Below are 12,756 nucleotides of genomic sequence, written 5' to 3' on the forward strand. Positions count from 1 at the left end.
TAATATTACGTTCCATTACAAGTTTTCAATATACTCTAAATATTACGTGATATATAATTTATATATTAAAAAGATATTAATGGTGCTAAAGCAACCCGAAACCACTTTTAGAATTTATCAACACCACAGGATCTTAAACTCAAAAGAACTTTTAAAATTCGTCAACACCACGGGCTCTGAAACACTAAAGGAATTTTTAAAATTTGTCAACACCACAGGCTCTTAAACTCAAAAGAATTTTTAAAATTTTTCAACACCACGGGTTCTTAAATACGGAGTAATTCTTATACTTTTCATATTCTTTTAGTACCGCTATTTACATACCAATATGAACTGCAAATTACATTTTTTGCATGATTTTTTACACACCCGTGCGATCATACCAGCACTAACGCACCGGATCCCATCAAAACTCTGCAGTTAAGCGTGCTTGGGCGAGAGTAGTACTAGGATGGGTGACCCCCTGGGAAGTCCTCGTGTTGCACCCCTTTTTAATACGGCTCTATTGAGTCGACAGCAATCGTTGATTTATTGGCGACTTGACTGACTCTTAGAGCCTAAATTAAATTCCAGTCAGGAGTTAAAACCCATGGAAATTTGATTCTACCATTTTCATGGCGTCTAACTATTATTAATATTATTATTTTTAATTTTTTAGAAAACTTTTTCCTACTTAAAGGTTGGAGGTCCTCTCGGAAGCAATCTCTTTATCCGTCGAATAGAGAGAGGGATGACTTTCTCTACTTTTGAGAGTGTTTGACTCTGGGTGGAGAAATGACTTGTCTTTATTCTCGGATAGGGGAAGGATTGTCTACATCTCACTTCCCCCATACACCACTTATGTGGTATTGGGTTTTGTTGTTGTTGTTGTTGTTGTATATATATAATTGACGTCTATATGACCCCGAAGGCCCACATTGTAAAGACCCGTCCTAATCCATAAGAACGAATACAATAACATATGATTACATCGCGAGGTATTTGACCTCTATATGATACATTTTACAAATATTGCATTCGTTTTAAAAGACAAACTTTCATTTACATCGAAAGTTGACAGGCATGCATACCATTTTATAATATCTATCTATAAATGATCTAATCTGTCATTTACTTAATCATAATCTTTACTGAACTCAACGACTTGAATGCAACGTCTTTTGAAATATGCCATGAATGATTCCAAGTAATATCTTTAAAATGAGCTAATGCACAGCGGAAGATTTCTTTAATACCTGAGAATAAACATGCTTTAAAGTGTCAACTAAAAGGTTGGTGAGTTCATTAGTTTATCATAATCATTCATTTTCATCATTTTAATAGACCACAAGAATTTCATTTTCAGTTCTCATAAATATACGTCCCATGCATAGAGACAAAAATAATCATTCATATGGTGAACACCTGGTAACCGACATTAACAAGATGCATATAAGAATATCCCCTATCATTCCGAGAAATTCAACGGATATGATAAAACAACATCGAAGTACTAAAGCATCCGCAACCATGGATGAGGTTCGTTAGGTCCAATAGATCTATCTTTAGGATTCGCGTCAATTAGTAGATTGGTTTACTAATTCTTAGGTTACCAAGAAAAAAGGGGCATATTTGGCTTCGATCATTCACATATATAATGTAGTTTCATTTACTTGTGTCTATTTCGTAAAACATTTATAAAACTGCATGTATTCTCATCCCAAAATATTAGATTTTAAAAGTGGGACTATAACTCACAGTACTGTATTTTGTAGTAAAATACATATGACGATATTGAACAACTGAACAATGCAGGGTTGGCCTCAGATTCACGAACCTATATCATTTGTATATTCATTAATACATATACTTGTAATCGAATTTATATATCTTTAGTTTTTGTATTAAGATTAATATTTATATATATATATATATATATATATATATATATATATATATATACAATTTTATTAATACTTATCATATATTATAATGTTAATATGATTTATAGTTTAATTAACGTTATATCAATATAGATGATATTATATTAGTTAAAATGTAATATTATGTAACATTAGTATACTTAGGTAATAAATATATTCTTATAAAATTTTCTTTTATTTGAAAAATATTTATGATAATAGTACTAGAATAAGGATATTAATAGTTATGATACTAATAATAATGATAATGGTAATAATAATAATATCTTTAATAAAGATGGCAATTTTGATAATAATGATAGGATAAAATGATAGTTTTCATAAAGATAATATTTTTTAACAATAATGTTACTAATATTAATATAAATGAAAATAATAATAATTTGTATCATTTTTTTATAATAATATTTATATCCAAGATTTCTATATTTACTATCTTATCAACATTGTTAAAACCTGCATATTCATAGTTATAATAATCATAACCTTCGCGTTTAATTTATAGGCTAACGACGATAATTTCTTTTAAAAACTTATTTGTAATCATGATAATATTAATAGCAATACTACAATAATAATAATACTAATAATAATAATATTAGAAATGATAATACTACTAGTGTTTGTACATGATAATACTAATAATATTAATGATAATGTCGTAATTAACATTAATGAACTTAATGAGACAAATCATATTAATAACTAACAAAAAGCCCATAATTAATAATATAACAATAATAATAACAATTAGTAATAATAATAATAATAATAATAATAATAATAATAATGATAATAATAATAATAATAATAATAATAGAAATTTTATAAAAGAGTGTACCCATATAAAAGCTTCTCTTAATAAGAAATGCTCCAGACTAGAATCGAACCCGAGACCTCTCGGTTTAACCGTTAACACACGTAACCAATGGACCATTCTTATTTTTCTGGAATTAAACCCCTCGATTTTAAATATAACCCGTATTACTATATGTTCTAAGCTTCTTCTTCTTCACTGAAAACTAGTCGACCAGAACAGTAGGAAATTAATCCTATAATTTGAATTATTTTTGATTTAACCTTTAAATTGAAACCTAATCGACTGTTAAAGGTTAGCTAATTTAACAGACACGATTAGTAAAAAAAAAAAAATAATAACAGAAAGAATAAAACTGCGTTCGTGAACCCAAGTGAAAACTCAAACATCAAACTGGATTTTAAGAACGTTTTAGACAAATATTACAACATAAATTTTGTTTAAAATCATCCCTAGAAACTTTCTCAATCGTCAATTTATCTTGAAACCTAAAAATCTCTTTGAATTTCATGATAAACCGAAAGTTTGACTTTTAAATTCGAAAGTTTGACTCCGAAATTAATCCTTGATTTCGAGAATTGAGACTTACAAATTTGCAGATAGTTTGGTTTGATTAATCCTAACAACTCTGCAATTTTCGATTTTTACAAATGATTCAAATTCGCATTTTGGTAAAAAAAAATCAAGAACAGATTGAGTCGACGGGTTCATCCCCTTTCTCTTTATAATTTTAATCTAAATTTGACAGTAATTATTTTAATTGATAAAGCGGATGAAAGAATTGATTGAGTTTTCTTATATCATGGATCAATTCAATTATTGTATACAAATAGGTAATCGTCAGAGGGAATAAATCAAAAGAGAAATAAAATAAAAAAAATAGAAAGTAGATTGTGATGTTAAACTGATTTTGGTTCTTTGTGAATTTGATTGGTACGATTTTAACAATTAACTACAGATGGAAAAAGACTTGGAACCAATTCTGATTCATCAAATCCATATATACGATTTTTACATGAATAAAGAATTAATATTTAGTAATTATAATCAAAAATACTAATAACAATAATAAAACTAATATTATAAAAAAAATTCATAGTTTGTATTATTTTCTAATAATAATATCAATTATAATATTAATGATATTAATTGTAATAATATTTATAAAAATAATATTAAACAATATTAATAATAATAAAAATATAATTTCCATCATTCTTATATTAATATTTATGTTTATCTTCTTTATTTTTGATAATCATAACTTTTTAGATATATATATATATATATATATATATATATATATATATATATATATATATATATATATATATATATATATATATATATATATATATATATATATATATATATATATATATGACAATAATAATGATATTATTATTAGTAATACTAACATTGATATTAATATTAATGGTAATAATAAAAGTACTAATAATATTACTATAACATTTATATTTTCAGCTTGCATTTAATATATTACTATTACATATTATTAATTATGTATATTTATATAACATATAATAGTTACACTTTATATATATATATCTATATATATATATATATATATATATATATATATATATATATATATATATAAATTAGTAATACTGATTTTTAATATTAATGAAAGTAGTCATAGTACTTTTAGTATAATAACTATATTTTTAACTTGTAATTATGTTTAATATTTTTTTATTACAATTTATTAATTATATCATATTTACTAGTTATCTAATGTATAAAATATTTAATATTTATATATATTATGTATTTTACAAAATACATGTAATCTTAATTGTATATAGAAATCATATATATATTTATTTCAATAACCATTTAATTATCTTATATATTGTTTTTATTTTAATTAAAGTATCCTTTATTAATTTTCAAAATATTATATACATACTTATGTTTATATTTGTATATATATATATATATATATATATATATATATATTTACATCCAATTTTTCGTGAATCGTCGGGCATAGGTCAAAAAGGGCAAATGCATTCATGTAACTGTTCCAAGGTTTTCGAGACTCAACATTACAGACTTTGCTTATCGTGTCGGAAACATATAAAAATTAAATTTAAATTTGATCGGAAATTTTTGGGTCGTCACAGTACCTACCTGTTAAAGAAATTTCGTCTCGAAATTTGAGTGAGGTGGTCATGGCTAACAATAGAAATGTTTTCATGACGAATATGAGTTGATAAATATAGTTTTATTACCAAAGAGTAATATGGATAGAATAATTCGATTACTCGAAGAGTACGAGTGAAGTTATCCCAAAATAGTGAAATGAGTAAATGTAGGTTCATCTTATCAGGTGACGTAGTCATGGTTGAATTTACGAAATTCAAGGGATATAAAGAAAATCTTCAAAATCTAAAAGATTTGATTCTTCGGCGAATATTGAAATTAAGATCTCTATAATTAAATACGGTGATCTGCCTCGATTACTCTGTCCGATATTCCCATTATAAATTAAACTTTTTCCGTTCCATTATTTTCGCTATTCCTATACTTTCTTTCTTAGTTCATACATCCAAAAGATTGTAAAAATGCTTAATCCTGTTCTAATCCTTGATATTTTTCTAATTATCATTTCTGTCATCCTTCTTTTCAATCTTCCACCAGAAAAATCTGTTTACTTCTACTATTACCTTGGCGTTATAGTATTTTTAATTCTCCCGTGTCTTTATGTTGCGATAAACATTGATATCCACGGTTTGTAATTTATGTGTTGTTATCGGGCTTTATATTCTCCCTTATATTTTGGAGTCCCTGCTTCCGTCTTTTATAATCATTGTCATTCACAGTTAATGCTCTCTCTTATTTGCTGCGATTTATACTCCCTTTCTATTTCGGAGCTTCATGCTTTTGTTTTTTCTTCCCGACTTTAAGTTAAGCGAATAATAATCCAGAATTCGTAGATATGAAGTTTTGAATGAACATAACTAATGTTCTAAACAAGAAAGAACGAAATAGCACGATTTGATTTGTCAATTTACCAGAATCACCGAGAACAGAACTATCAAGAATATATTTTGTTGATATGTTCAGAAGTTAAGCAGAATGAAAGAGTTATGTAACATGGCACGCATTATAATCTGTGAATCATCACGTTCCATTAGAAACTCAGCATGACTTACTGTAATATAATCACGTTGATCAAGTGTCATTATATTATACTAACTCATGCTTCAGTCCCCAACACTACTTCAAAAACATTCATAATTTAAATTTGAATTTTTCAGAATTTAGAAGCTAAAACGGTTTCCTTTCTGATGTAACATAGATAGAACGAAGAGATGAATAATTTTGGACAAGAATATTTATGAAAATATCCTCAGAAATATCGAAGATATTTATGATGATATTTTGGAATTTCTAAGATCGAAGGTTGATGAAGAAAGATTTTTTCACAAGATTTAACATGAGTATGGAGCAAGATATTTTCTAAAGATTTCATCGGATATAGAATCATCTGGATTCTTTGAATATAGGGTTTGATTCTTGTATTTTTCCTCGGTCTCCTTCATGGTTTACTTAATTCGTTTTCCTGTTCCAAATTTTCCATTGAGTGTTTCCAACACTCCATTCTTTATCATTAAACTTTTGACTGTTAAGGCAGTCTTCAGTTTTCACTGTTTCATCAGCTTTTTAAAAACTTTGGAATATTGATTCGTAGACTGGTTGCTTTTCATAATTTCAGAATGGAACATCATAATTCTAAGAGATAATTGTTATATGTATACATATAACTGTTGATGTAGACATGCTGAAAGACTTCAAAATACTGATTGCTGATACTCGGTAATTGGTATGGCAATTTTTGTTATAAGATGCGGGTGAGTATATGATAGGGTTTTAATGAACATATATAATGGTTCTTCAGAAAGTCAGAGATCAATGAAGTTGCTGTTAAGTTTACTGCTAATATGGCGGAATATATATATGGTTCTTCGGTAATGTTGACGAAAGCAAAGTTATATATCAAGGTTACGAAAAGTCGAAATTGATTTGCTGAAGCTGTGACAAAGTTGTCTACTTTGAAAGGGATTACTAAGTTATTTTGGGTAATAATAACACTAAAGGAATTAACACAGATACGTATTAAATGTTTACTCAAGTTCCGAGTGTTTTTAAGTGCATAGCTATATGCATCAACCTCTTCTTACGTAGATGAAGTGTGGTTGATTCATCCTCTCGATTGAGGTGTTTTCAAAAATCATGAAAGGTTTAAACGCAGATTGTAATCGTCAAGATACAAATGAGGTTTAAGATGAAATCAAGTGGCAAACTTGAAAAATTGTTTAGTTTCATATGTTATAATCAATATTTTAATTCATTTTAATTGTCCAATGTTGGTAGTCCTCAGTTGATAGTCCACAGTTAGCAATTCAATAATTCATATATAATATTCGAATTAATTAATAAGTATCGTGACCCGTACACATGTCTCAGACTCGATCACGACTCAAAGTATATATATTATTATAGAATCAACCTCAACCCTGTATAGCTAACTCCAACATTACTGCATATAGAGTGTCTATGGTTATTCCAAATAATATATATAGATGCGTCGATATGATATGTCAAAACCTTATATACGTGTCCTGATATTTAAAGTTCGTAAAATAAATAACAGAAATTAAATGACGATAAATAAAGTGCGTAAAGTAAATAACAGAAATTAAATGACGATAAATAAAATTGCGATAATTAAATTGCGATAAATAAACTGCGATAAATAAAATGTAATCAGTTAGCTAGGAACAGTTAGCGTGGATTCTTAACAAAATTTTTCATAGTTAATTTGTTTGTTTCTAACAAATTTTATTTTGTCCAATGTTTTCTTCATTATACCATTTTTTGGATTCTGATAGGTCAAAATTCAAATATGAAATTAAATGAAAATGGTTATTCTGCGGTGAACGGATTCGTATCTTTGTAGATGTAAGTAGGATAGTAAATGAATGTTGAATAAGATTTGAAGAATGTACAGTGTAACTTACTAATGTGAAATCTAAATATTCCTAGGGTATTACCTACCCGTTAAAATATTTTCACAATTAACAGTTTGTACAAAAGAATTTTTAATTACAATCCTTATGAAAATATATATACTTAAATATTTTCTTCAGATGTAATCATGGATTTAATGAGTTAATATAATATTAATTTCATTTGATTTACCGTTAGAACAAGAGTATATAATCTCTAAAATATTAGAGATTACATAATCGCCATGTCGAACGAAGATAAATGATGTAGAACGTCACGTAGAACGATGATTATACTTCGAGGTATCGAATGAGATGTTGAGGCATGGATTGTTGATGGTACTAGTGCTGTTACTGATGATACTGTTGGTGCCGGTGATGTTGCTGAAGCTGGTAAATTTTGCACCATATTTTCCAAATTGATTACTCGAGCGTGAAGTTTGTTGACTTATTACTCCGGGATGATTGTCTGTAAGAACGGGCGAATGAATAAGGTTTAGAATCTGAGTAATGATATAGTCGTGGCGAGATATTCTGGAAATGAGTGTGAAAATGGTGTTTCGGTTAGGTTCGCCGGTAAGTGCATCAGGTTCTTCACCAAGAGGTGAATTCGGTTGGTGGAAGGGATCACCTTCTTCTTGTCTCCAATGATTAAGGAGGCTACGAAACCATCAGATGAATTGAGGATGGCTGATTCATTCTGGTGACGTTGCTTCTGGAGCTTAGGTGAACATCCATGTCGGAATAGCTGTCGGGTTCCGAAGAACTTGAACTAGTGACGAGCTCCATTTTGTACGATTTAGTAAAGGATTTTTCGATAAGAATTAGATTATAGGATGTATTATAGGATGTAGATTAGTACCATGCAATACATGATTTATATATGCATATATAATACTAAAATCCCATAAGTTACAGAGGAATCTACGGAAGCTGTCAGGCAAAGTCTACAGTAGCAGATACGCTAAGATATGAATTTTGTCTATACACTATTCATGCAATTAATTGCAGTAAAACGTGTCTAGACTAAGAATGATAAGCAGGTAATTTCTGACAAGAAATGATAAGCAAAACTTTTTACATACAGACACGGTCGAAGTCCAGACTCACTAATGCATCTAAACAACTATCAGTTAGACACACTAATGCAAGACCTGGTTTGCTAAGACCACCGCTCTGATACCACATGTAAAGACCCGTCCTAATCCATAAGAACTAATACAATAACATATGATTACATCGCGAGGTATTTGACCTCTATATGATACATTTTACAAACATTACATTCGTTTTAAAATACAAACTTTCATTTACATCGAAAGTTGACAGGCATGCATACCATTTCATAATATCTATCTATAAATGATTTAATTTGTCATTTACTTAATCATAATCTTTACTGAACTCAACGACTTGAATGAAACGTCTTTTGAAATATGCCATGAAAGATTCTAAGTAATATCTTTAAAATGAGCTAATGCACAGCGGAAGATTTCTTTAATACCTGAGAATAAACATGCTTTAAAGTGTCAACCAAAAGGTTGGTGAGTTCATTAGTTTATCATAATCATTCATTTTCATCATTTTAATAGACCACAAGAATTTCATTTCCAGTTCTCATAAATATACGTCCCATGCATAGAGACAAAAATAATCATTCATATGGTGAACACCTGGTAACCGACATTAAAAAGATGCATATAAGAATATCCCCTATCATTCCGGGAAATCCATCGGACATGATAAAACAACATCGAAGTACTAAAGCATCCGCAATCATGGATGGGGTTCGTTATGCCCAATAGATCTATCTTTAGGATTCGCGTCAATTAGTAGATCAGTTTACTAATTCTTAGGTTACCAAGCAAACAGGGGCATATTCGCCTTCGATCATTCACCCATATAATGTAGTTTCATTTACTTGTGTCTATTTCGTAAAACATTTATAAAACTGCATGTATTCTCATCCCAAAATATTAGATTTTAAAAGTGGGACTATAACTCACAGTACTGTATTTTGTAGTAAAAATACATATGACGATATTGAACAACTGGACAATGCAGGGTTGGCCTCGGATTCACGAACCTATATCATTTGTATATTCATTAATACATATACTTGTAATCGAATTTATATATCTTTAGTTTTTGTATTAAGATTAATATAAATATATATATATATATATATATATATATATATATATATATATATATATATATATATATATATATATATATATATATATTTATATATATAAATATATATATATATATATATATATATATATATATATATATATATATATATATATATATATATACAATTTTATTAATACTTATCATATATTATAATGTCCATTTGATTTATATTTTAATTAACGTTATATCAATATAGATGATATTATATTAGTTAAAATGTAATATTTTGTAACATTAGTATACTTAGGTAATAAATATATTCTTATAAAATTTTCTTTTATTTGAAAAATATTTATGATAATAGTACTAGAATAAGGATATTAATAGTTATGATACTAATAATAATGATAATGGTAATAATAATAATATCTTTAATAAAGATGGCAATTTTGATAATAATGATAGGATAAAATGATAGTTTTCATAAAGATAATATTTTTTAACAATAATGTTACTAATATTAATATAAATGAAAATAATAATAATTTGTATCATTTTTTTTATAATAATGTTTATATCCAAGATTTCTATATTTACTATCTTATCAACATTGTTAAAACCTGCATATTCATAGTAATAATAATCATAACCTTCGCGTTTAATTTATAGGCTAACGACGATAATTTCTTTTAAAAACTTATTTGTAATCATGATAATATTAATAGCAATACTACAATAATAATAATACTAATAATAATAATATTAGAAATGATAATACTACTAGTGTTTGTACATGATAATACTAATAATATTAATGATAATGTCGTAATTTACATTAATGAACTTAATGATACAAATCATATTAATAACTAACAAAAAGCCCATAATTAATAATATAACAATAATAATAACAATTAGTAATAATAATAATAATAATAATAATAATAATAATAATAATAATAATAATAATAATAATAATAATAATAATAATAATAATAATAATAATAATAATAGAAATTTTATAAAAGAGTGTACCCATATAAAAGCTTCTCTTAAAAAGAAATGCTCCAGACTAGAATCGAACCCGAGACCTCTCGGTTTAACCGTTAACACACTTAACCAATGGACCATTCTCGTTTTTCTGGAATTAAACCCCTCGATTTTAAATATAACCCGTATTACTATATGTTCTAAGCTTCTTCTTCTTCACTGAAAACTAGTCGACCAGAACAGTAGGAAATTAATCCTATAATTCGAATTATTTTTGATTTAACCTTTAAATTGAAACCTAATTGACTGTTAAAGGTTAGCTAATTTAACAGACACGATTAGTAAAAAAAAAAACAATAACAGAAAGAATAAAACTGCGTTTGTGAACCCAAGTGAAAACTCAAACATCAAACTGGATTTTAAGAACGTTTTAGACAAATATTACAACATAAATTTTGTTTAAAATCATCCCTAGAAACTTTCTCAATCGTCAATTTATCTTGAAACCTAAAAATCGTTTTGAATTTCATGATAAACCGAAAGTTTGACTTTTAAATTCGAAAGTTTGACTCCGAAATTAATCCTTGATTTCGAGAATTGAGACTTACAAATTTGCAGATAGTTTGGTTTGATTAATCCTAACAACTCTGCAATTTTCGATTTTTACAAATGATTCAAATTCGCATTTTGGTAAAAAAAAAAATCAAGAACAGATTGAGTCGACGGGTTCATCCCCTTTTTCTTTATAATTTTAATCTAAATTTGACAGTAATTGTTTTAATTGATAAAGTGGATGAAAGAATTGACTGAGTTTTCTTATATCACGGATCAATTCAATTATTGTATACAAATAGGTAATCGTCAGAGGGAATAAATCAAAAGAGAAATAAAATAAAAAAAATAGAAAGTAGATTGTGATGTTAAATTGATTTTGGTTCTTTGTGAATTTGATTGGTACGATTTTAACAATTAACTACAGATGGAAAAAGACTTGGAACCAATTCTGATTCATCAAATCCATATATACGATTTTTACATGAATAAAGAATTAATATTTAGTAATTATAATAAAAAATACTAATAACAATTATAAAACTAATATTATAAAAAAAATTAATAGTTTGTATTATTTTCTAATAATAATATCAATTATAATATTAATGATATTAATTGTAATAATATTTATAAAAATAATATTAAACAATATTAATAATAATAAAAATATAATTTCCATCATTCTTATATTAATATTTATGTTTATCTTCTTTATTTTTGATAATCATAACTTATATATATATATATATATATATATATATATATATATATATATATATATATATATATATATATATATATATATATATATATATATATATATATGACAATAATAATGATATTATTATTAGTAATACTAACATTGATATTAATATTAATGGTAATAATAAAAGTACTAATAATATTACTATAACATTTATATTTTCTGCTTGCATTTAATATATTACTATTACATATTATTAATTATGTATATTTATATAACATATAATAGTTACACTTTATATATATGTATATATATATATATATATATATATATATATATTAGTAATACTGATTTTTAATATTAATGAAAGTAGTCATAGTACTTTTAGTATAATAACTATATTTTTAACTTGTAATTATATTTAATATTTTCTTATTATAATTTGTTAATTATATCATATTTACTAGTTATCTAATGTATAAAATATTTAATATTTATATATATTACGTATTTTACAATATACATGTAATCTTAATTGTATATAGAAATCATATATATATTTATTTCAATAACCATTTAATTATCTTATAT

At 26.1% G+C, this 12,756-nt stretch overlaps 1 non-coding gene across 1 annotated transcript; it reads left to right on the forward strand.

The window, feature by feature from the left end:
• Positions 1-369: 369 nt before the first annotated feature.
• On the forward strand, positions 370-488 carry LOC139887471 (5S ribosomal RNA). The gene has a single exon (XR_011773302.1). It is a non-coding gene; the product is annotated as a 5S ribosomal RNA (ribosomal RNA).
• Positions 489-12,756: the final 12,268 nt, after the last annotated feature.

Source organism: Rutidosis leptorrhynchoides, chromosome 1, assembly GCF_046630445.1.
Source record: "Rutidosis leptorrhynchoides isolate AG116_Rl617_1_P2 chromosome 1, CSIRO_AGI_Rlap_v1, whole genome shotgun sequence".
Lineage (NCBI taxonomy): Eukaryota > Viridiplantae > Streptophyta > Magnoliopsida > Asterales > Asteraceae > Rutidosis > Rutidosis leptorrhynchoides.